Source organism: Ambystoma mexicanum, chromosome 12 (genome assembly GCF_040938575.1).
Source record: "Ambystoma mexicanum isolate Mex_15411 chromosome 12, UKY_AmexF1_1, whole genome shotgun sequence".
Taxonomy (NCBI): domain Eukaryota; kingdom Metazoa; phylum Chordata; class Amphibia; order Caudata; family Ambystomatidae; genus Ambystoma; species Ambystoma mexicanum.
The window spans coordinates 936,169,304-936,193,307 of record NC_090936.1 but is presented as its reverse complement, the minus strand read 5'-3'; positions in this window follow the sequence as shown (position 1 = coordinate 936,193,307).

Genomic DNA, 24,004 nt, shown 5'->3' with positions numbered 1-24,004 from the left:
GGGACCAAACCTGGTTTGGCGTGCAGAGTTAAACACAAGAAGGACCTTTTCTAAAATAAATGGCAAAAAAAGTCGACTGGAAAACATGGCTGACCCATTTTTAGCTACCGGTGTTCGCGGTCAGTAGAAAAGGGTAACATTTGACTGTTACATGAGTGTTTAGACTCAGGGGATGCTAGACAACCCCTCCAGCACTCTATAGGAAGATAGTATGTGCTGGGTCTGCAAATTTAAAATGACTAGTAAGTCAATTTAACTTTACATGCTCTTGGAGACAGTACTCAGTCCCAGCGAAGGTATTTAAACCTTGGGGAGTCTGAAAGACACCCCTGTGCCACTGTACTGAAGGTGTTGTGTGACACACAAGAAAAAGATGATGCCTATGGAGTTGTTCTAAACCTCCATATTCAAAGAACACAAAAGTAAAACACACATCAAAATACATGAAAGAGTGGGTTAAAAAGGCTCACACTCTTTCCAGGTAAAAATTGAAATCCCAGAAATCCAGCAAAGGGGTCTGAAAAGGTAAGGGAAATTAGCACATTCTTGAGAATTCTCCCTAACACCCATCTATCGCAACTGCAATTACTGGCATTCGATCAACGTGCAGGTTGTATGTGATGCCAAGGGAATCATCACCTCTGTATATGCCAACTATCCAGGGTCCACCCATGATAGTTTCACATTCAGAATGTCACCCCTACAGCGGGCCCTGGAAGCTGGGATGCATGGCAACACATGGCTCGTGGTGAGTCCAAATGGCTCTACAAATGCATGCATGTCTCACACAGACAAACCCACACCACTGACAACACATCTCACCTCTACAGGGGACAGTGCCTACCCTCTGTTCACCTACATGATGACGCCAATACGGAACCCCAGCACACCACCCCAGGTAAGATACAATGCAGTCCATATTGCAACTTGGGGCATAGTGGAGCGCACATTCAGATTGCTAAAGTCTTGCTTCCCCTCGCTTGACCACTCAGGTGGTGAGCTGCAATATGCGCCACCAGTGGTGTGCAGGATCATTGTGGCAGCATGTGTCCTGCACAACATTGCAACACAGTGTGGCGTACCAGTGGACATGGTGGTTCCCCCGCATGCCCAACCACATGCACGGCGGCTGTGCATGGAAGGGGAAAGGGCACGTGGCCAGGCTGCCCGTACCCATCTTGTGGCACAATTTTTCACCTAAAATCCAACCCTTACAGAGTGCACACAGGCCCAGCACATTCCAGGTGACAATTGATGATGAAAAAGGGACAATCATCTGTCCCAACCTTAGCACCCTGAGAATGTGTCCTCAGAAGTGCTACATTGTATGCATCCCTTAGTACTAAAAGTATCTTAATCTGGTGTGCACAAAAGGAACACATGGACGATGGAGTATGCCAGAAATGGCATGACAAAGTACACATCTAAATGCCGGTATGTCACCCAAACCCTCCCGCACTTCATGCCACCTGCTTGACACACCATGCCATGGCATGCAATGTCTAAACAGAGAAATAAATGGCCAGCACATAAAACTACTGTCACAAAGCGTGCAACGATCAACCTAAAAAGTCCACAAAAAAACGCTGTTTTTTTTTCATCTGGCCAACTAGTTTCTGCCTCCAGTTGGTTGAATCTAGCCAGATAGGTGAGGAGTGGGGAGTCCCCTGGTCAGAGGTTTAACAGCTCTAGGTCAGTTGCTTGGGTTTTATACCATTTGTCGAAGACACGAGCCATGGCATTAATCAAAGCGTCACAGTCATATAACATATAACTGTTTTCTTCCAGAAGACGATTGACCCAAGCTGCTGCTGTACCCCCCCAGATAGGACAACACAAATGCAGCCTTGGTGGTGGAGTCGGGAAATGAAGCGGGCCGGCACAAGAAGTGTAAACGGCATTGGTTAAATGAAGGTATGCTAATGTTTGCGATCCCATGAAACCTTTCTGGTGCAGCTAAAGGAAATTGGGCAGACATAAGCACAGGGAACGGCTCCTGGTGTAGCACAGGAAAACCTGAACCTGAAGCCACCTGAGAAGCAACTGAACCAGCACCACTAGGTTGGGCCGCAGACTGGAAGGCATCAATGCACTGATGCGTAGCGTCATGTGTGGCTGTCATGTCAGCCCCTAATTCCGAGACAAAGCAAACTAGATTCTCCAGGGCATCAGTGGTCTCCATTTTTTAAGGCTTCTGATTATGTTAGGACTCGCCGCCGGGATGCAAATGCGACAGGAGCACTGGTTGCAAAACACTGAGAGTCGCTGTAGAATTCTTCCCACAATTGTAACCTTCTGCTGTGTAAAAGATACAGACAGAAGGCTGAAATAGTTGGAAGAGGAGACACACCCACCCGTGGACGCCAACTGGGAACAACAGAGAGAAAACCAGGATCAGTACGGTTGGAATTGGCGTATGACCAGAAGTATCAGAATACTAGCACTACACCAACCTGAATGGCAACAGTCAGTGCTGACTTCACAGAAGGGTAGCAGAGGTATCCTCAGTGGGGTCAGGAGAATTCCTAATCAAGCAAGTACAAGAACAAAACAAAAGACATTTTGAGGAATCTATGCGTAAATAGTCTCAAAGTACAATATACATGGAAGGGGAACGGTTCTTACCATTAGGTGTTTTGCATTCTGTCTGTGATCCCAGGTCCAAAGGTCCAAAGGTCCAGAGCCCTACCCCGATGGTATGAGGACGCCTGAGAGTCTTCACAGCAAGTACCAATATCCACAGCCTAACCCGATGGCGCGAGTACGCCTAGGAGTGTAGCAAAAAGGTCTCTAGTCTTTGATTCTCCTGAGCGGTGAATGTCAGAGGCTTGTCCCTGAGAAATGTTCCAAGGGTCGAAAGGAGTTGGTTAAGGAGGCTGGTAATTCTGCAAGTAGGGCGGCTAGTAAGTTCCTTGTGGAAGGAGTGGTGCCCAGCATGGCACGAAGATGGAAGTAGTAGCAGGCAGAAGAAATCTATTAGGGTTAATGGGTCTGGTAACGTGAGAACAATGAAGGGCAGAATCATATATCAGAGGAAGTACGGTATGCAGAAATGGGTTGGCAGCGTGCGGGCAACGTAGAGACGAAATCGGAAGGAAAATACCAGTCCGTTGAGCAAAAGGAAGGTCAAGCAGCTGCAGGGTGAGATGTTGAAATTGCGAGGCAAAAGGAGTCCAGTAAGCAAGGAAAATGCGTCCTGATAACGGGAAGATCAGAAGAAAGGACGAGGTAAGGAAGGGGGCAGGCAGAAGCAGGAAGACAAAAGGGCAGAGCCGAGGCAATCCAAGAGACAAAACACTGGTCCAAAACACGATGAGTCCAGGAAACAGAAACTAAGATGCGGGTCCACACACTTCAATCAGAAGCGCTGTGCAGCAGTCTGAGGGCCGGCTTTATTCTTCGCGCGTCACGTGCCATAGTCACGTGATGGGTTAACGGCACCGTGTCTGCGCAAGAGGCGTCCTCCTCATTGCCAGGGCAACCGGTAACGAGCGAGGAATGGTGCTCGATGGTGTAGTTTAAGATGACGTCCAAAATGTGAAATGCGGGAAACCAAAGATTTTGTTTTGGATCGCAACCGTGCCGGCAAGCTGCTTTTAACAGGTATTTCGTCCCCAATCTGTGTATGATGGCGATTCCTAACAGTAAGTTACTTTCACACGCTGCACTCATAGCAAGCCCATGGAAAAGGGAAGCAAAAGTGGCATATGCGTCTGGACCCAAGGCACAAACACCAACATTACCAACATTAGACAAGCCTCTATGGGACCAGCTGGAACCTACAGTGGATGCCCTCAGCTGCCACACAAAGCAACACACTGTCACATAAATGCACAATAGACTAAAAACGAAAAAAAAAATACAAAAATGCCCAGAGGGGACTGGGGGTAGGGGGTGGCTCTCAGGAGGGAGGAGGTGCAGGGTACACATCAACAACCACATGTGTGGATGTCAAAAAAGAACCCTCCATGCGTTAATGGGCTGCATGGCTATGATGGATTGGGAGACCTGTCGCTGCTGTCACCACCCTCTGGTGCTGCATCAGAATGTGGTAGTGGAAAGGGAGGATAACCATGCATATCCCTTGTCTGGTCCTCAATGGCAGTGGTCATGCGGGAGTGAGATGCTTGATCTGCAACATGATGGCACGGAGGTCTCCATGCAACACCTCACAGGATGCACGCAGTTCCTTCGTGATGACACCAGTCATCAGTTTCATCTGCTGTTCAGACCGTCGACTGCTGGATGCCTCGAGTGCCACCATTGTAGTCCTGAGGGACCTATACTCTGACCTCAGGGCTTCCATGTTGGCCTGAACCTCTGCAGCCAAGGATGCACGCAGAGCCCTCAGTTCCTCCCATCGGCTCCTGTTGCTGGCCACCATGTTCAGCCTGTGTGAGCGACATGTTGACCGCAATGCCTGCTGCTGGTGCTCCACCTGTCTTGCTGGGGGTATCATGGAATTGGCCACCCTATCCATGCCCTGAGCCAACATCTCGTTTGAAGCAGCCTGTTGTTGTGCATCAGCATACATGGACTGCTCCCACACAGTATCGCCAGCTAACACACAGCCACCGCATTGGCGGACCCCAAGCCTGCCTAGGTCAAGGGTACCTGGCCCTTGATGTGATGGCGCTGTCTGTGGCTGCAGGACTGTATCCCTCCCTTGATCTGCTGACCCAGGAGTGAATACTGTGGAGCATGACCCTGCGCCCGTAACAACTACAGGCGGATGTCCTGGCACTGACTGCCCTGTGAGGGGTTGTCCCCCCTCCAGACAGTTGGGATGCAACAGCACCCATAGTCAATGCACTCACCTGCAACACCACAGAGGTATCCATATCTGATTCACCACCAGAGCCTAAGGCTTCCTCAGTGTCGGACTCAGACTGATTCTGGGCCAGGAATGCCTGTAGCACCAGTGGAATTCTTGGGCTACCACACCACTTCCTCCAAGGGTGGTTGGTCGTGGCACACTATCCTGTTCCTCCTCCACCTCCTCCTCTGCATCCAGTGCCTCATCACCTGCAAATATACAGGAAGAAAATGAAGAGCCATGTAGATACCATAGACCACACACATAGGCATTACAATGTCATCATGTAACACATCAATCTGCCATGTCAGAAACTCCTGCTCCTACGCAGTGTCAATGCAAGTGAAGGCTAGCATGAAAGCAGCCATGGACCTGTGTGGAAGGACTAAATAAAGTCTGTAGTGCATGGTGCATAGCACCTGCAACACACATGAGAACCTGGCTGTATAGTTCATCCACCAACATCACAGATGCGAAAACACATATGCCACATACCATAGCCATGACTGATCTGTAATACTGCATTAGATGTGACTTTCTGAATACTGTCCCAGAGCCATGTTCAATGGATGTGACATTACATGACATGTTAATCACAAACTTAATACACACAACAGGCATCGCACGGTGCAACGATGCAAGGGTGGTGGAATGGAGTGAAGCCAGACACACCCATCCCATGAGGCCAGCTCACATTGACATCACGCGAGTGAATAGGCATGGTGAAGGTACGACCTGGGTTTGGAAGTGCGAGTGCATTATCATCAATGAAATGTGCTGGTGGACGTGTATGTGCAGCCATCAGCTGTCAATAGCTTCTAGATGGTTGTAGGGATACAGTTAACAGCCACTGAGTGTGGAATTTGGCAGGGAGGCAGTGCATGGGTAAAACTGGTGGCTCAGAGACCCGTGTCAGAGATCAGAGGGTGGGCAGGTGACTAGTGCATTCTCCCAGTTATCCAGGCCTCCAGCAGGGGAGAGGAAGCAGAGAAAGCAGAACACATGAGGAAGGATCATAAGAGCCCCCAGACCGAGAGAAGGTCCACCTCCAGTGTCATTGAGGCAGGGAGGCTGTAGCAGAGGGAGGCCCCAGCTGAAGACAGACATTAACTACCAATTAATTGCTCTGAGAAGTAACTGACCCTGAGGGAGCAGGAAAGGGATGATCAAATACCATGAGAAGGAAGAAAATTGGGAAGATGGAGTTGAAGGAACTGCAGCACCAGGAGCCATAAGGCTCTGTGGACAATGCAGAGTGATTGACAATGAACAGTCATAGCCACTGGGAGCCAGTGCCATCATCACAGTCCTAGGGAGACACAATACCTGTCACCAAGACAAAAGGACAAACCCCACTGACCAGGTCAGGATGAGTTGCAGAGGGAAGAGAGTAGAGCACAGAAACAGGGCATAGGCCATTGCAGTACCCCACCAATAGTATGACCAGTACGCTGGAGACTCTGCACTGAGCTACTGGGGGAATCAGAGCAAAGGAGGAATCCCCCTGAGGAGGTGCAGCTGGCAGGTTAACCTGTCAGAAATGTGCGGAGAGAAGGCCAGTGTGTAGTGCAAGATTGTGACAGGCTATCCGCCACCACAGGTTGGAGCAGGAAGAGGGCCAAGAGAGCCTGGACAGAGTGACATGGAGGGAATGAGCAGGTGTGGTGATGGGGTTCATCACGGTGTGCAGCACATTGTGCGTATGCAGTCTGCAGGTCAACGAGCATGTGTCAGTTGACCATGACATGGTTCACCCAATGCAGTCATGCTAATGCAGCCTGAACTGCCAGACAACCCACACACTTCATCCAAGCAACATACACATGACCTGGACACACACGCATCACCACTTACCAGACATTGCCTCGTAGATTGGCAGGTCTTCCATGCCTCGGATCTGCTCCACATCAATCATAGCACCTATGATCTCCTCCTGTGGAGTGAGTTCATTATCTTGTTCTAGTAACCCACCTCCAGTCACCAGCGTAGAGGCGTAGTTGGCACCCATCTTACCTTTGGCTCGGCGTTGCAGGCCATACCAATGCTTCATTATGTCAGCAGCTGAGCGCCTCTCATGGCCCAAGGCGTTAATAAGGTCAGCAACACACTGCCAGTGGGCCATACACTGGGCAGGCGTATGTGTACTCCCTGCCTGCACAAGCATGTTGTGTTGGTGTAGCTGCACGTAGTCCATGAGGACCTGGAGCTCTTCATCACTAAAGCTCCTCTTCCTCGACATGCAGGTCTCCTGTGCCGTGCCTTGGGACTGGGCCTGTTTGCCTACTGCACGCTTTGCCTTCTTATGAGACTGTGCACACCCCGAGTGGCTGGGAGCACTTGGGTCAGTAGGGGCTGGAGCACTGGTGGCTTGGGCTGTGGCATCACACACTGATGGTGTGACTGTAGGTGCCCTTGCAGGTGGCTGCACCTGGGTGCCGGCGCCATGACTCTGCACAGCATTTCCATTCCCCCTCGATGCATGGATAGCATCTGCCCCTGTGTTTCCGTGGACCAGGGCGGGGAGCACCACAGGCATGGCTGAGTGACCCAGAGGCTTGGTGGTGGTTGCTACAGCTGCCCCTGCAGCTAACTGAACCTGTTGGGTGGGGGGCATGTCTCTCCTTGCATGGGGCCGGACACCTCTGCCACTTTGGGTGTCTCCGCCACCTCAAACACCTCTGCCACCTCGGGCCTCTCCACAGCCTTGCACACCTCTGCCACCTCAGGCACCCCTGCCACCTCGGGTGCCACTGCCAACCCGCCCACCTTTTCTTCCCTTCCCACTAGTTGCCCTCCCAGTCATGGCACAGATGGAATGTTGGAATGGGGGTGCAGCTATCGATTGTCCTGGGCAATTTGAAAAGGGGGCAGTGTACGTAATGCCAAATGTACCAGTGTGCCCCAGCAAGGCTCAATGTAACCTCTGGGGGGAAAATAAGGGCTGCATAATGCACAGGCACCCCAAATATGAAGAAAACGTGTACGTGACCCCTCTGCAGCCCACGTGTAAAGAAAAAAACGAACGCAGTACGTAACACAAAAAATACCTACAGGAAGGACACGTAAGGACACGTAAGCTACAGTGATTTAAAATAAGGGGTTACGCGACACACAGGGGCACCCACAGATTGCGAAATGCATACGCAACTCACTGTCAGACTTCAAAGTACTTGCGTGTGTGCACGGAGGCAATCCCCCACCAAAAGCTGAGGCTCGCAGGCAGTGAAGAGATCGCGTAGAAACAAAGTCCACACGTCTGTCCGCTATAACTCGGCAAGCGTGTGATGCTCTCCTTCGCACTACTTTATCCCGATCCTGAATGCCATGCCCAACAGCGCGTGTCATGTAAGTTACGTGCATAAGGCCTTTCCTCTGATTTCACGCTTACGTGCTGTTTCCGCATGTGCGGAGTCACTCTGTTTCCGGCTGGCCATACGAGTAACACGGAAGACCCACGCTCCTGCCTACCAGCCAAATGACCTGCCTCCAACTGCCCCGAGCTGCCTCCTACATGCCATCTGCTGCTTCTGCCTGCCCATTCTGTGTGCCTGCTGCCCACATGCCCTGCATTTTTGTGCCTGCTCATCAGCCATTGCCAGTGATCCTGTCATTATGACCACCTCTGCTGATCCTGAAGACTCCCGACTGCCATACCACCGCTCCACAGCCCAGCCCTAGGACCAGATTGCCCCCCCACACCTGCCTCGGCGTGGGTGAATCAGCATCATCTGAGGCTAATGGTAACCCCCCGGCAGAGAGGCAGAGGGCTGTCAGCTTCTCACCCAGGGAAGTTGGCATCCTGGTGGAGCAAGTCCTGGGGCATTATGATGCCCTCTTCCCTGGACCATCGCAAGTTGGCAAGGAAGGATGGAGGAAGATCTGGGAGGACATTGTGGGTGCCATCAACATGGAGGGGGTGACACCCCGTGACTACACATATGTCCACAAGCCCTGGGAAGACTTCAAGTCCAGGACCAACAACAAGGCCTGGCGATTCTACAGAGCTGGTGATGACCAAAGGGGGCACTGGGGCTGGTTGACCACCAATGAGATGCAGGTCCTGGAGTGCTTCTACCCAGCACTGTACGCCAATGTCTTGGAGTTGGTGCTCCATCTGGAGTCGACTGGTAAGTGTCCATGTGTTCTTGTCCACCATAGTGCATGTGCATGTTGATGTGTGACTGGAGTGTGCATCTTGGCCTTATGTCTGGCATGCCTCCTGTACAGATGTCTGTGTGCATGTCCCATACACTGCTGCATTTGAGCCCATTCAAGTGTGTTCAACATCAATGGTCTCTGTGGGAAATGCGTGATGCGTGCCAGCATGTAACGACATGCACATGTTTGCATCCTTGAGTCTGGACTGTGGCATACCAGAGGTGTGACACATGGGTGCTTTGGCCAACATCATGGACATGCATGGTGTACATCTGCATGTGTCTGAGTGGTGAGTGTGTGACTGGACAACACTCCGTGATGTATGTTACTCGAGCTTTTGATTGTGTGATTGCCTCACGCTGCCAATGTGACCTTGAGTGCACTCTTATGTAATAGCTCCATGGCCTGCCTCATGACTGTCAGGTGATGTGTCTGAATGAGATGTCTATTTCCCATGATGCACGTGAGCTGAATGCACAATTCTGAGTAGCTGGCAGTGCCGTGTCCAAGGATGTGAATGTCTGTTGTGAATGACAGACATGATTGTGCATCTGTGTGAATGGCACTTGCCTGTGTGTAGTGGACAGTGATGATGGTTTTGACCTTTGACACCTTTTCCTTTTCCTGTTTTAAATGGATGGTGGCAGTGGTTTAGATCAACTGCCGTGATTTTTCATGACCGCTAACAACGGTAGCTCAAAATCAGAGGTAGCCATGTTTTCCAATATGGCGCCCCAGACCTATCTGTAAAAACAGACTCTGGTCATATTTGTTCACCATTTCTTTTAGGAAAAGTCCTTCTTGTGTTTGTCTCTGTGCACCAAACAATTTTTGATCCCTTTATTCATGCCCTTTGGCGGGCTTCTGTGCTGAAGCCCTCTTCTGGTGCCAGAGTGTCTGGGGTGGACAGGATGTGAGGGAGGTGCCCGAAACTCCCTGTGCTTAGTCTCCTCGGAGACCTGAATGCACTCTGGTGTGATTGGCCAGCAACGACAACCACCCTGCCTTGTGAGTGACAGCCAGGCTGAATAAATGGGGGGAAAACAGTTTAAAGGCAGGTCTCTGGGACTTGGAAAGCAGAGTCAACCACTGGAACGAAAGAACCGAAGAGGAGAGGAAGGAAGAGGACTGCTGCAACTCCTGGACGACCAGTGAAGCCCTGCTGCAGGTCCGAATTGCCTGAAACTCTGACTGCAGAGAAGCCCTTCAAGGTTAACTTCTTCCCTTGAGTTTGGGGGGAACAACCAACTCGCAAGCCACCTGGTGAACGTCCTGTTCTGGTCAAATTTTCTTCAGAGTGCTGTTGAAAACCGGATAGCCAGTGGGAAGGAAACAAGGGGGACTTTAAGGCACTCACACCTTAAAATAACATCTTGCTACAGCTTTTGGCCTCTTCCCTGGGCAGTACAGGAACCTCCTGACGTCCTCCTTCTTGTCCCCATGACTGAAGCACAGGAATAGCGAGAGCTGCTCGAACTGCCAGGAACAACTGCCTCAGCTCCAGCTTTCTTCTTTTAAGTAGGTACTGTGCTAACACGGTCCTGAAACCTTTTCGGCCATCGAGAAAGTGCGTGAAACTTTCTTCAACTATGAAGGCTTGTCCTTCCCTAAACATTCGTCAAACTTTTCACCTAGCCAAATCCTTTAGAATTCTGTGGCAAAGACTTAACCATTACATACCAGAACTGTGCTAGCCTATACAAAAGACTCTGAACCATTGACTTAGGCCCAGGCGTATTGAGAAGAATTGCTGGTTGTATTTAACTTGAACCCTTTGCCCTGCCTATGATTGTATTTGGGCTGTCTATTCTTATAACCTTGTCTTTTCCTTCCTTTTCTAAGTATCCAAAGTGCCATTTTGCTCACACTTCGTTTGTGAGCTAAACTTGTTTAGTTACTTACCAGTTGGATTTTTGTGGTGTATTAGTGTGTGATATTGAGCTGCTTGTGCTAGTGTAATGTTTTATAAATGGCGGGGTATGCGATTACGCTGCGATGCGGACGGGATACGCGTGAGCCTTTGCATAGAATTTGGCTGCTGCAAGCAGCGGAACGCGATTATGCAGGGGTGCAGACGGGGTACGGAATTATGCTGCAGTGCGGTAGGGGTACGCGCTGGCCTTTCCACGTGAATTGGCTCCTGTGACTGAGGTACGCGATTATGCTGGGGTGCGGACAGGGTATGCGCGGGCCTTTCCACACGGTTTGGCTACTGCGAGCGGGATACGGGATTACACTGGGGTGCAGACAGAGTACACGCAGGCCTTTCCACGCGATTTGGTTGCCGCAAGCAGGGTACGCAATTACGCTGGGGTGCGGATGGGGTATGCGTGGGCCTTTCCACATGATGTGGCTGCTGCGAGCGGGGTTCGTTATTACGCTGGGGTGCGGACGGGGTACGTGCAGGCCTTTCCACGTGATTTGGCTGCTACGAGTGGGGTACGCAATTACGCTGGGATGCAGATGGGATATGCGCGGGCCTTTCCACACAATTTGGCTGCTACAAGAGGGGTACACGATTACGCTGGGGTGCAGATAGGGTACGCGCAGGCCTTTCCACGTGATTTGGCTGCTGCGAGCGGGGTACGTGATTACCCGGGGGAGTGGAGGAGTATGTGCAGGCCTTTCCACACATTTTTGGCTGCTGCAAGTGGGTTACGCGATTACGCCGGGGTGCAGACAGGGTATGCACGGGTCTTTTCACGCGATTTGGCTGATGTGAGCACGGTATGCGATTACACTGGGATGAGGACAGGGTACGCGCAGGCCTTTCCATGCGATTTGGCTGCTGCAAGCGGGGTATGCAATTACGCTGGAGTGCAGACAGGGTACATGCAGGCCTTTCGATGCGATTTTGGCTGCTGCGAGCGGGGTATGCGATTACGCTGGGAGGCGGACAAGGTACGCACAGGCCTTACCACGTGGTTTTGCTGGTGCAACCGGAGTAGGCTCTGATTTTTCACGTGATTACGATGGGGGGGCTGTGTGCTGGCCCACGGATTGCACAGGCCTTGCGCTGTATTGGGCAATTTTGCTGGTGCAAGCAGGGTACGTAATTACGCTAGGGGGTGGACGGGGTATGCACGGGCCTTTCCATGAGATTTGGCTGCTGCGAGCGGGGTACGCAATTATGCTGGGGGGCGGATGTGCTACGCGGGGGCTTTTCCACGTGATTTGGCTGATGCGAGCGGGGTATGTGATTATGCTGGGAAGCATACAGGGTATGCCCAGGCCGTTGCTCACGATTTGGCTGTTGGGAGCGGGTTACGCAATTACGCTGGGGTGCAGACGGGGTACATGCAGGCATTTCCATGAGATTTGCCTACTGTAAGCGGGGTACGCGATTACGCTGGGATGCGTACAGGGTACGCACGGGCCTTTCCATGTGATTTTGCTGGTGTGACCGGGGTACGCTCTGATTTTTCACGTGATTATGATGGGGGGCTGTGTGCTGGGCCACGGAAGGCACAGGGCCTTGTGCTATATTGGGCATTTCACTGGCTTTTTCCTGCGCACGGGAGCGTGTTGGCATTACTAGAGCTGCTTGGTGTTCATTGCGCCGCGGCTACTGATGCCTCAGAAAATCCATGAATACATGTGCCGCGTAATTGCTGGTTTGCACCATGGCTGGAGCATGCATGTAGCACGCTCCTTCTCGGCATGCAGCGCTTGCGGTACTTCTTTGCTGGATTCTATGAATTAGGCCCTGAATGTTGTCATATTGATATGTTTGGAAGCCAACAACTGTACCAATTGCTCCATTCACTTAATCTTTGTCTACATCAAGGTTATGTTTTAGAATTACTCTGCAGTTTAGACACAGAGTTAATACATTTTCTAATCCAGCTGGTGATACATTTATCAAAGTTATTTAGTCATGCTGTTGCTTGTTGACACATAGGGAATGTCATGACATGCACTTCTAGTTTGTCTGTGGAGCTGATATGCAGTATGGGTTGCATTTAATTTTTCAACATTGTATCATTGAAGTGACTGCAGCATGCAAGGGTTGGCATTAAGGACATGCATGTTATATTTTGTTGAGTTAATTGTTCCATGACATCAGGGGCAGATGTGTTTTGCCCATATAGCTCATGGATTAGTTTAGTTTTTAAGATGGAGTTTGCATCTTTAGTAAGCAGACCAGTTCTAATGATTTTTAAAATCATAGCATAGGTGAGATCTGCAGACTGATGCATGTTTTGAGCTAGTTCTCTATAGCAAAAATGTTGCCAGACATTTAGATTTCCAATGCTGCCGAGTGCATTGCCTCATTGTTTGTGTCCTAATATTTTGAAAATAGGTGACTTTTTATTGGTGTTATCTGTAGAAGGTCACTGAAAACAATAAGGTGTTTTCCTCCAAATAATTATTTGTAGTCGGTTTTTAGGACTTCTTTCATTCTGAGATATATTAACACCAACATGAGGTTGGAAGCCATGCTTACTTCATCTATCATGAGCACTTTCATTTGTTTCAGAATTATGTGTACTTCAGTAGCAGATTCTGCTGATAAATTGTAGTATTCTAATTTGTTTCGGTATTCTATGGGGAGGAGCAGTAGTCTGTGTAAGGTTACACCTCCTATGTTGTAAACAGCTAAACCTGTGGGGGCTGGTACAACAGCTGAATCGTTGTTGTTTGTTAAGTCTTGTCGACATTTGCTGATTATTTTAATTAAGAATGTTTTACCAGAACCAGCTTCCCCACTTACATACAGGAGCAGAGGTTTATAATTTTGACAGCAACATGTTTTAGTTTCATGTTTAAAACCTTGTTCAATTTCTTTAGTGACTTCTAGGTAAATGGTGAGTTGTTCATCATTTAGCTGTCATTTGAGCAATGACAAGTCTTGTTCAGATTGTTTAGATTGATACATTATATTTTCTACCTCTGTCATGGCTATTTCTGCTTCATTTAGAATGAGTGGTTCTCCAAGTGGTTCTTGACTTCCTGTAAGGGAAGGTTGGCTGCTTTCAGGAGTGTCTTTATCTAGTAGACCTTCAATTTATTCCTCTTCTTCCTCTTGTTGATGTTCATTGTGCAAGATTTGTTTGTATTGTTTAAAATTGACATTTGTTAAACTGCTTTCATTTGCATTGAATGCAGCTTCAAATGAGTCATGGTCACCTAATAATTCTTCTTCTTTTCTCCAAGATTTAAAAAGTTGTAGTTGTCATGTAATTAAGTTCTATATGTTGCAGAGATTTGAATGATAACTTCATAAGACTAATTAGGCTGGTTTTGGTAAGTTTCTTCACAAGTTGATACTGAAGTTGTCTGGTGTGACATTGTTTTTGTAGGAGTCATTTTGGGCTATGTTGTACAGGCACCTATTTTCCAAAGCAGTACTTCTGTTTGGGTAGCATGTGTCAATTAAATTATTTTATAACATGTCCTGGCTTTTGGGATCCTTTGAAGCCTTTGTTTCTATTTCTTGATAGGATTTTACTACTCTTTTTCGTGATGCAGCTGATCCAAGCTTTAGCCAGACAATGTGTTCAGATTTCACACATAAAGGTGTACCTGTTAAACAATCTGCAGCTTCGTAGCACCCATATTATCTATGGGGGAGCATTTTTATACCGAAGCTGAACAATTTTTGTGACAGTGATTTGTCAGATAATATGTCAACCTAGAGGTCTTTTAGCTCTGTTTTCTCAGCATTGGTAAGGTAGGCTGTGACATATCTTGACTCTGCAGTGACATTTCCTTGCATGTCTATATTTGCATTTCACAAGAGGGCAATGATTGCCTTGTAATCATTGATGTACTTGGATGTTTTGTCCTTTTTAACATTAAATGTGTTGTAGGGGATTTGCCTTTTACACTGTGTCTAACAGAAGATATCAAGCTTTTTACTTGTCTTTTTTTCAAACTGGTCTAGGGAAGCCAAAGCTACATTTGGTACAGTATTTACCTTTGTTTTTATATCAACGCTGGCAGTATTTGCCACATCAGAGCAGGAAGTTTCAGCGTGACTGGCTCGGTGCAGAACATTATAGCACAGCTGTTTGGCCTCAGGTCCCGCACAACCTCGGCGCACACACCAAAAAGGGGGCGGAACTCGGGGCGTAACGCGTGGAATGGGGAACAACGCGTGAAAATAAGGGCGTAACTGGGATGTACTGCTGGGAAGCAGACGGAACGCCCACACGCACGCGAACCACACGTATTCATGGAATCGAATAGGGCAAAGCCGCGCACGTCCAAAGACACGCACAGGCCTAAACACGTCCGCCACACGAAGGCAGGCGGTAGTGTCCCTGCACATCACAAAAGCGCCAATATACAGCAATGATGAATGTCCCATACTGCTATTGTGCCTGGGGTTCGCGTGAAGTTTTTCACGCGATCGGGCCTGGGGGAGCGGGCTACGTGCATTACGGGGGTTCGCGTGAAGTTTTTCACGCGATCGGGCCTGGGGGAGCGGGCTACGTGTATCACGGGGGTTCGCGTGAAGATTTTTAACGCGATCGGGCCGTGGGAGCGGGCTACGTGTATCACAGGGGTTCGCGTGACGTTTTTCACGCGATCGGGCCTGGGGGAGCGGGTTACCACTCACCGTCTGCCTTGCGTGTAGAAGAATGCGTAGCCAACACCCGCTGTGAAGTAATAGCGTGTGAACCCCAACGGCTGGAAAACACACGCACCGCACCCCACGAAAAGCACGTACAGAGCAATGTAAAGGCACGTGGGATCTACAAGCCCTGCCAGGGAAACACCCATGCGCGAAAACGTCACAGACGCGCTTACGCACTAAGGGCCTTTGGTCCAATGAAATCGCGTATGCGTGCTGATGCGCTTACGCGCTAAGGGCCTTTCCTCGATTTAGACGCAGACGTGCAAGATTTTCACGTGCCAAATCACTCCGTATCAAGCTGGCCACACGTAAGCACACAGAAGACCACGCTCCTGCCCAAAAGGCCGAATTACTGCCCCCCAGAGCCCTGAGCAGCCTCCCACGAGCCATCTGCTGCTGCCTGCCTGCCTGCCTGCCTGCCTGCTGCCACCGTGCCCTGCCATTTGGTGCCTGCACATCAGCCATCTGCAGGGGTCCATTTGCTTTGTCCACCCCTGCTGAAACAGAAGACTCCCGACTGGGATACCATCGCTCCACAGCCCAGCCCCAGGACCCAGTTGCCCACCCACTCCTGCCTCTGGGGTTGCCATGTCAGGCACTGAAACATCTGGCACCACTGGCAATCCCCGGCCAGAGAGGCAGAGGGGCACCAGCTTCACTGCCACCGAAGTTGGTGTCCTGGTGGAGCAAGTCCTTGGGCAGTATGATGCCCTCTTCGGAAGTAAGCACGCCAACAAGGAAGGACGGACTCGGCTCTGGACGGACATCGTGACTGCCATCAACGCGGAGGGGGTGGCAGTCCACGTCTACCAACATGTCAAGAAGCGCTGGGATGACTGCAGGTCCAGGACCCTCTTGAAGGCCCGGCGCCTCGTGGAGGGGGGCCGGGGCCGCATGAGTCCCATCCAGATGAGGGTCCTGGAACGCGTAGGCCCAGCGCTCCACGCCCAGATCCTTGAGAGGCAGACCCGTCTGGAGTTGAGCGGTAAGTGGCCAAGCATTGCTGTGTGAGACAGGGCATGTCGCAGTGTGCTGGTTGTCTGATACTTGCCTGTATGTGTGACATAGGCCATGTATGCATGTATGTGTGCAGGGACATCATGCATGTGAGACCAGTAATGTGTGAACCACACGGTTGGTGCATGTGTTCAAATGCAACATGGGTTGCCCTATGCAGAATGGCCACATGAAAGCAGGCCAGTCTCTGTTCCTGGACATGGGTGGGGGTGAGGGATGGGTGCTGATGCCAGGTACATATATGGTAGCCATGTCTGTGTGCCTGACTTGCGTGTCTGTGACTTGTGAATGCCATGGATGCATGACACATGTCTGTTGCAATGTTCAGGTTCACTGATGCAGCCTAGTCATCCTTGTATCCACTGTGTCTGTGGTGTACGAGGCCAGATGGATGAAACTAGGGTGAAGTGTGTGCATGTGATAGGCATGGCCCATGATGCATGTGAGTTCCAAAACAACATTGTATGTTTCAAGAATCCCTTGGACATGTATGCTAGTGTCCATAGCATGCGCCATGCCTGTTACCGCATGTGTTTTACCTGCACTGAGCCATGTGTTGTGGAGGGACATGATGGAAGTGATCTTTGACAGTGCCACTCATCTGCTATTGCTTCCTGTCTAGGGGACCATTGTACAGTACCCTGATGCCTGTGTTCTATGTCTCCCTCTACACAGCGCCACGTGAAGAAGAGGGCGGAGACGGCTCTGTGGAGCAAAGCGGCGGGGATGCCCCCACGGCTGCAGCGGAAGGGGTGGGTGAGCCCCCACAGGGGCTTGCAACGGCGGAAGACGGGGTGGAGCCATCCAGGTTGGTGGTTTCCACAGAGGAGGAGGAGGCCGTTACTGAGGCGCACATGGGGCCTGGTGGGGGCATCCCTGCTGGTGCAAGTGTTGTAGTCCAGGGGCAGGGGCAGGAGGCAGCACAGGTCGCCGTGGAGGGGCCTGTGCATGTCACTGTCCCTGACACTGTGACTGCACCACCATGCACCAGCAGGGATGCCCCATCCCAGGCCCGTCCGCAGGTAGGGGGGATGTCCATGTCATCTGACTCCCCTCCACCTGCGGACGAGGGGACCCCTGGCCGTATGGAGAAGGTCCTGATTGGTGTCGCGTTGCACACAGGTGCAATTCGTGATGAGGTGCGTGCTTCCCGGGAGGAGCATGCACGTCATCACAGAGAGCACCGTGATGACGTGGCCCAGTTGGGATCGGCCATGGTCGGGGGTTTCCTACATGTGTCGGCCAATCTGGAGACCCTCTCCTCCTCTTTGGAGACTATGCACCAGTCGTTCTCCATGCTGTCTTCCGGCCCAGATGCCACCAGGGCCCCCTGTGGACCTGCCCCGACCAATGCAGCTGGCTCGGTGGGGATCCCATCCCTGCCACAGTCGGGAGTCGGAGGTCCAGCAGGGGTGGACACACCAGCAACTGGACCCCAGCAGATGGAGGATGTGACGGCATCATCGGGCAGGGCACGTGCACGACGGCGTCGGTGGATTCCATCAGCCTGGATGCCGTCGTGCTGGCACAGGCAGTTGCGTCGGAGGCAGCGGCAGGCTCGACCTGGGAGGCATCATGGCTCGGGGCCATCAACATCACGGGTGCAGGCATCGGCCGAAGGGCAGGAGAACCCTGGAATGGGAGTGGCTTCCGTGTGGGAGCAGTTGGGCCAGCAGATAGGTGCGGAGCGGCAGCAGGCAGAGGAGGAACGGCTCACAATAGTCAGGGTGGAGAACTCCATGCGGAGGGCGCTGAGGCGGGCTGAGTGCCTCGAGGGTCTTCGCAGGGAGTTGGAGCTGGACACTGCTTTATCCCTGCGAGACCTCGGGCCAGGGAACATGCCCGCCTCCAAGCCATTGAACAGGAGTTCGATGATGCCCTGGCCCATGACAACATCCAGTGAGCCGTTGGACTAGCCCGCTGCCTATGTAAATAGTTATGTAGTTAGTGTTAGGTTTCCTTTGTTTTTGCATTTTCTTTGGACCTTTTGGACAATGGGCCACATTTTTGTATATAGTTAGTTTTTATTAGGTAGTGTTGGGATCATGGACCCTGGCTTGTTCACCTGCACATAGATCACAGTTGGATTTTCTTTTCTTTTTACAATTTACCCATGGAGCAATGGCTTTCAATTATAATTTCCCATTGGATTTTCTTTTGTGGACTGTGACTTTGGACACCATTCCTTTGGATTCTGATTTTTGGTTTTGCATTTTTTCACGGACATGCTTCTTTTTCCATTTTTTACATTCCCATTTCTGTTAGTTTATTTTTGGTTCAATTCATGTTTCCTTTAATACATATTTTTTGATCAAACTTCAATGTGTAGTATCATCTCATTGGTTTCAAGCATATCATGATATGGGTTTTGAGATTCACTGACACCCATTGGGTGTATGTGAGGGACATGTGTTTGTTTCCAAACTTGCAATTGGTGTTCTATCATGTTATTGCCATTTCTAAGTGGGTGGATGCAATACTCGGGTGGGTGTTTTGCATTTGGAGGCTGACCATAGGGACCAGGGATCTAGATTGTGATGACATGTTGGCTGGGGAACATGAGCTGGACATGAGTGGGGGCCTGCTGGCAGGTGCCCCACAGTGCTGGGGGGTGGGGGTGCAGGGGAACATGAGTTGGACATGAGTGGGGGCCTGCTGGCAGGTGCCCCACAGTGCTGGGGGGTGGGGGTGCAGGGGAACATGAGTTGGACATGCGTGGGGGCCTGCTGGCAGGTGCCCCACAGTGCTGGGGGGTGGGGGTGATGGGGAACATGAGTTGGACATGGGTGGGGGCCTGCTGGCAGGTGCCCCACAGTGCTGGGGGGTGGGGGTGCAGGGGAACATGAGTTGGACATGGGTGGGGGCCTGCTGGCAGGTGCCCCACAGTGCTGGCGGGTGGGGGTGGTGGGGAACATGAGTTGGACATGGGTGGGGGCCTGCTGGCAGGTGCCCCACAGTGCTGGGGGGGTGGGGGTGGTGGGGAACATGAGTTGGACATGGGTGGGGGCCTGCTGGTAGGTGCCCCACAGTGCTGGGGGGTGGGGGTGGTGGGGAACATGAGTTGGACATGGGTGGGGGCCTGCTGGCAGGTGCCCCACAGTGCTGGGGGGTGAGGGTGGTGGGGAACATGAGTTGGACATGGGTGGCGGCCTGGTGGAGGCTGCCCCTGCACTGCTGGGGGGTGGGGGTGGTGGGAGACATGGGTGGGGGCCTGGTGGAGGCTGCCCCTGCACTGCTGGGGGGTGGGGGTGATGGGGACATGAGTTGGACATGGGTGGGGGCCTGGTGGAGGCTGCCCCTGCACTGCTGGGGGGTGGGGGTGGTGGGAGACATGGGTGGGGGCCTGGTGGAGGGTGCCCCTGGTGGCTGGGGGTGCAGGGGGACATGAGTTGGTGGGCAGTTGTGCAAGTTGACATGTGGGTTGGCTGGGGGGCATGGCCATGGTGGATGGGGTGCCTGCAGGACATGTGCAGGGTAGGCCCCTGTGGTGTGAGCCACCTGCAGGGGCCGTGGAGGGTGTAGGAGGAACACCTGGGAGGACCCACACGTGCAATTCACGTGTGGTGCTCCCCGCGCACCCCTGTAATACACGTACCCTGATGGAATCGCGTGTGATACTTTCCGCGCACCCCTGATATACATGTACCCTGCTGACTTTGCGTGTGCAACTTCCCACGCACCCCAAGATACACATAGCCAGGAGATTCGCGTGTGTAACTTCCCGCGCACCCCGAAATAGACGTAGCCAGGAGATTCACGTGTGGAACTTCTCGCGCACCCCTGAAATACACGTACCCTGATGGAATCACGTGTGGAACTTCCCGCGCACCCCTGAAATACACGTACCCTGCTGAAATCACGTGTGGAACTTCCCGTGCACCCCTGAAATACAAGTACCCTGCTCGCATGGGGTCAATCACGTGTGGAACTTCCCGCGCACCCCTGAAATACACGTACCCTGATGGAATCGCATGTGGAACTTCCCGCGCACCCCTGAAATACACGTACCCTGCTGAAATCGCGTGTGGAACTTCCCGCGCACCCCTGAAATACACATACCCTGATGGAATCGCGTGTGGAACTTCCCGCGCACCCCTGAAATACACGTACCCTGATGGAATCGCGTGTGGAACTTCCCGCACACCCCTGAAATACACGTACCCTGATGGAATCGCATGTGGAACTTCCCGCGCACCCCTGAAATACACGTACCCTGCTCGCACGGGGCCAATCGCGTGTGGAACTTCCCCCGCATCCCTGAAATGCACGTACCCAGCTGAAATGACGTGAGGTACTTCCCGCGCACCCCAGTGATACACGTAGCCCGCTTGCCGTGCTGGTACAAGGTTAGCGCAGCCCTTTGCGCTGGATTGGGGATTTTGATGGCTTTTCCCTGCGCGAGAGGCGTTCTTGGGGGCATAACTGGCGCTGCTGCAGGGTCGCTGCGCCACTGTGCGCCACGGCTGGTTTTGGTAGCTGGAATCCATGAATACGCTGTGCGCGGAAATGGATTTTAGCGCACGCGGCTGGCGCAGGGATTCGCATGCGCACACTGTGCACCAGCCGCGTGCGCCACTTGTGCGCTGAATTCTATGAATTACCCCCTAAATGTGTTGTAGGGGATTTGCCTTTATACACTGTGTCTAACAGAAGACATCAAGCTATTTACTTGTCTTTTTTTTCAAACTGGTCTAGGGAAGCCAAAGCTACATTTGGTACAGTATTTACCTTTGTTTTTATATCAACGCTGGCAGTATTTGCCGCATCAAAGCAGGAAGTTTCAGCGCGACTGGCTCGGCGCAGAACATTATAGCACAGCTGTTTGGCTACAGGTCCCATTTCCGGCACATCCTGTTCGCCACAGATAGTAGGGCGCAGGGACCATTTCGTGCTGGGATGTTTAGGCACAACGTCATGAACCTGCACCTGTAACATGAATGAATTACAGGTGCAGGTTCATTCTCTATTATTCGGAGAGCAGAACAGTTAATTGTCAGCAGCTGTTAACCAGTCACTCAAGGCGAGCAGAGTTATACATGCAGATTCATGAAATACAGTTAGAAAACGCCTTTTACGGATACCCCTCTACAGTAGCCGCTGTGCTCAGTTCAGGGTTTCCCAAATTGCTCTCACATTTCCATGAATGAGCTTGGGGTCCCTGTTGTTAAGACTGAAGAAAGGAGACTCAGCTTGGCTTTTTGTGTTTCACCAAATAATCCAGGAATAGTCTTGAACTGGGGTCTTTGTTTTGCAGTAAATTTGATGGAATAAGCAGGCTTTTAATCTGAAGATGTTCAGAGTTGGCAGCTCTCGGTGCCCCTTGTGAAAACAGCATGTGTGCACAGAGAGGGGACTTGGCACTGGGGTGCTATTGCTAATGCTCCAAAATGAAGGAGTGGAGAGATGGAGGACGTCCTCTTTTCTCCCCTTTAGTGCACGACTAGCAGAGAGCACACTGGTTGCTTTCAGCTAGCCGTGGCGCTATACCCGAGAGGAAAGTCTCTGAAAATCCCACCCTGGTCTGTAGTGCATGCACTTTCACTAGGGCAATGCAATTATTCCACAACATGGATTCTGACGGAAACATTGCTGTGGGCGAAAACATTTCCATGGTGCAAACATGTATTTTCCATTGGGCAATTAAATAATTGGCTCTCAGCCTCTAGGAAGATTACCCATGAACACCTGGAAAGTAGCCGAGTTTCCTATAAAGCTGTAATCAAAGAATAAAATATGCACACCTTTTAAACATAAAAATATGTATTCAAATATTTCCTGTAGACAAAATTCTTGATAAGGGGTTTCACAGAAGTCCCTGTCAGAGTCTCGATTGGCTTTATCGTTAAGTGTCACTCCCCTGATCCTAAAGACCACAGTTCGAATTCACCAGCACTGCAAGAGGATTATATAGTGGAAGCGGATTTCCCTGAATCTGTGAACCAGATCCGTCCCAATGCCAGCACTGCCCTTAACATATCTCGCTTGATTTTACAGAGTGCTTTCAGAGGAACATTTTTCAGTCTAATTTTAGGGGCAAGTGGTCTGCGACTTTGTCCATCTGGCCTCACCCGAGCATCGCCTGAAAGGTAGAGGTAACTACACTGTGACGGAATTACTGCCCATTTTCGGCAGTATTTCTACTCGTAACATGGCGAAAATACAGTTTTGGCCAGTAATTCCACTGGCGGTATTTGCACCGGGTTGCATCCACCATGTGTTGGTGTTAATTCCGCTGATGGCATTACCTCCGACTCCTAATTCAATTTCATGGTAATAGTGGCAAACATTCTATTACCACTTATACTGCCCAACTCCTAATGAGCCCCTCCGTCACATCCTGTTTATTTCTTGGTACTTCAAATGTAAGACGAAAATAACTGACCATCACCTGAGAAAAAGCAATCTGGTGCCAACAAAGGGCCAGTGCCCCAGACAGACTCCCACTTTGCCTTCCCCAAGAAATAGCCCTGAGCACTGTATAACACCTCTTGGAGCACGTTACATTCTTATGCTTTCTTGCACACACACACCTCTGAGCTAGACAAGTACAGCCAGAGACTGTACCCTGACAATATTGACTGTTGATGGTCGTCAGAGTGCTGTTGTAATATGGGAGGCAGTACAGGAATAAAATAAGCTTGCACTTCACCTGATCATGCAGTGGTGCGATGAACATATGTTAGTGAAGCCTGCATAACTGCTATACATGCTAAAGTTTGCACATGTGCTCCATATTATGTGTTTGTTCTAAACATGTAGAGGAAGCATGCCCTGGTGCTGCCGCACACTGTATTTGGGATGGAAGCTTGTCTTGTTGAGATGCTGCAGGAAAGAAATAGTTGGTGCACTCCCACTATTAATTTCCTTAAAACATGCAAAAAATAATTGTATTTAAGGTGCGTGGGAGGAAAAGTGAGCCTGGCACAGGACCGCCAACACACAAATGTAGAAAAAAGAAAAGGATCCAAAGATAGGAACCCTCCCGTCCTCTGCACACTGTTACAATCGCATCATCATACGGTTAACCATTTCTTAATTAAAGATAACAATGTTAATCATAGAATGAAATTTCAAGAAAAGACATTGGTTTTGTTATATATTGTCAATTAGAAAAATGAAAATGTAATCAGTTCACAATTTCATTACGTCCAACGTGAACTGCTGACGCATTTCGAGACCTCAATCTCTTCTTCTTGAGCCAAAGTTGAACTGAAAACAGATGATGAAATATAGAGAAATTGTCAGGGAAACTCTTTCTAAGTGAGCATGTCAAACAAATGAAGACAAAATCTACTATTGTTGTAAATGTCCTAAACATGAATAAAGACTATAAAACAACCTTAATGTGGGTAACAGTACTCATGTGTATCTTGAAAAAATGGAGAAACAAGTTCAGTCACAAACACAGTCATTCGACATAACGACACATC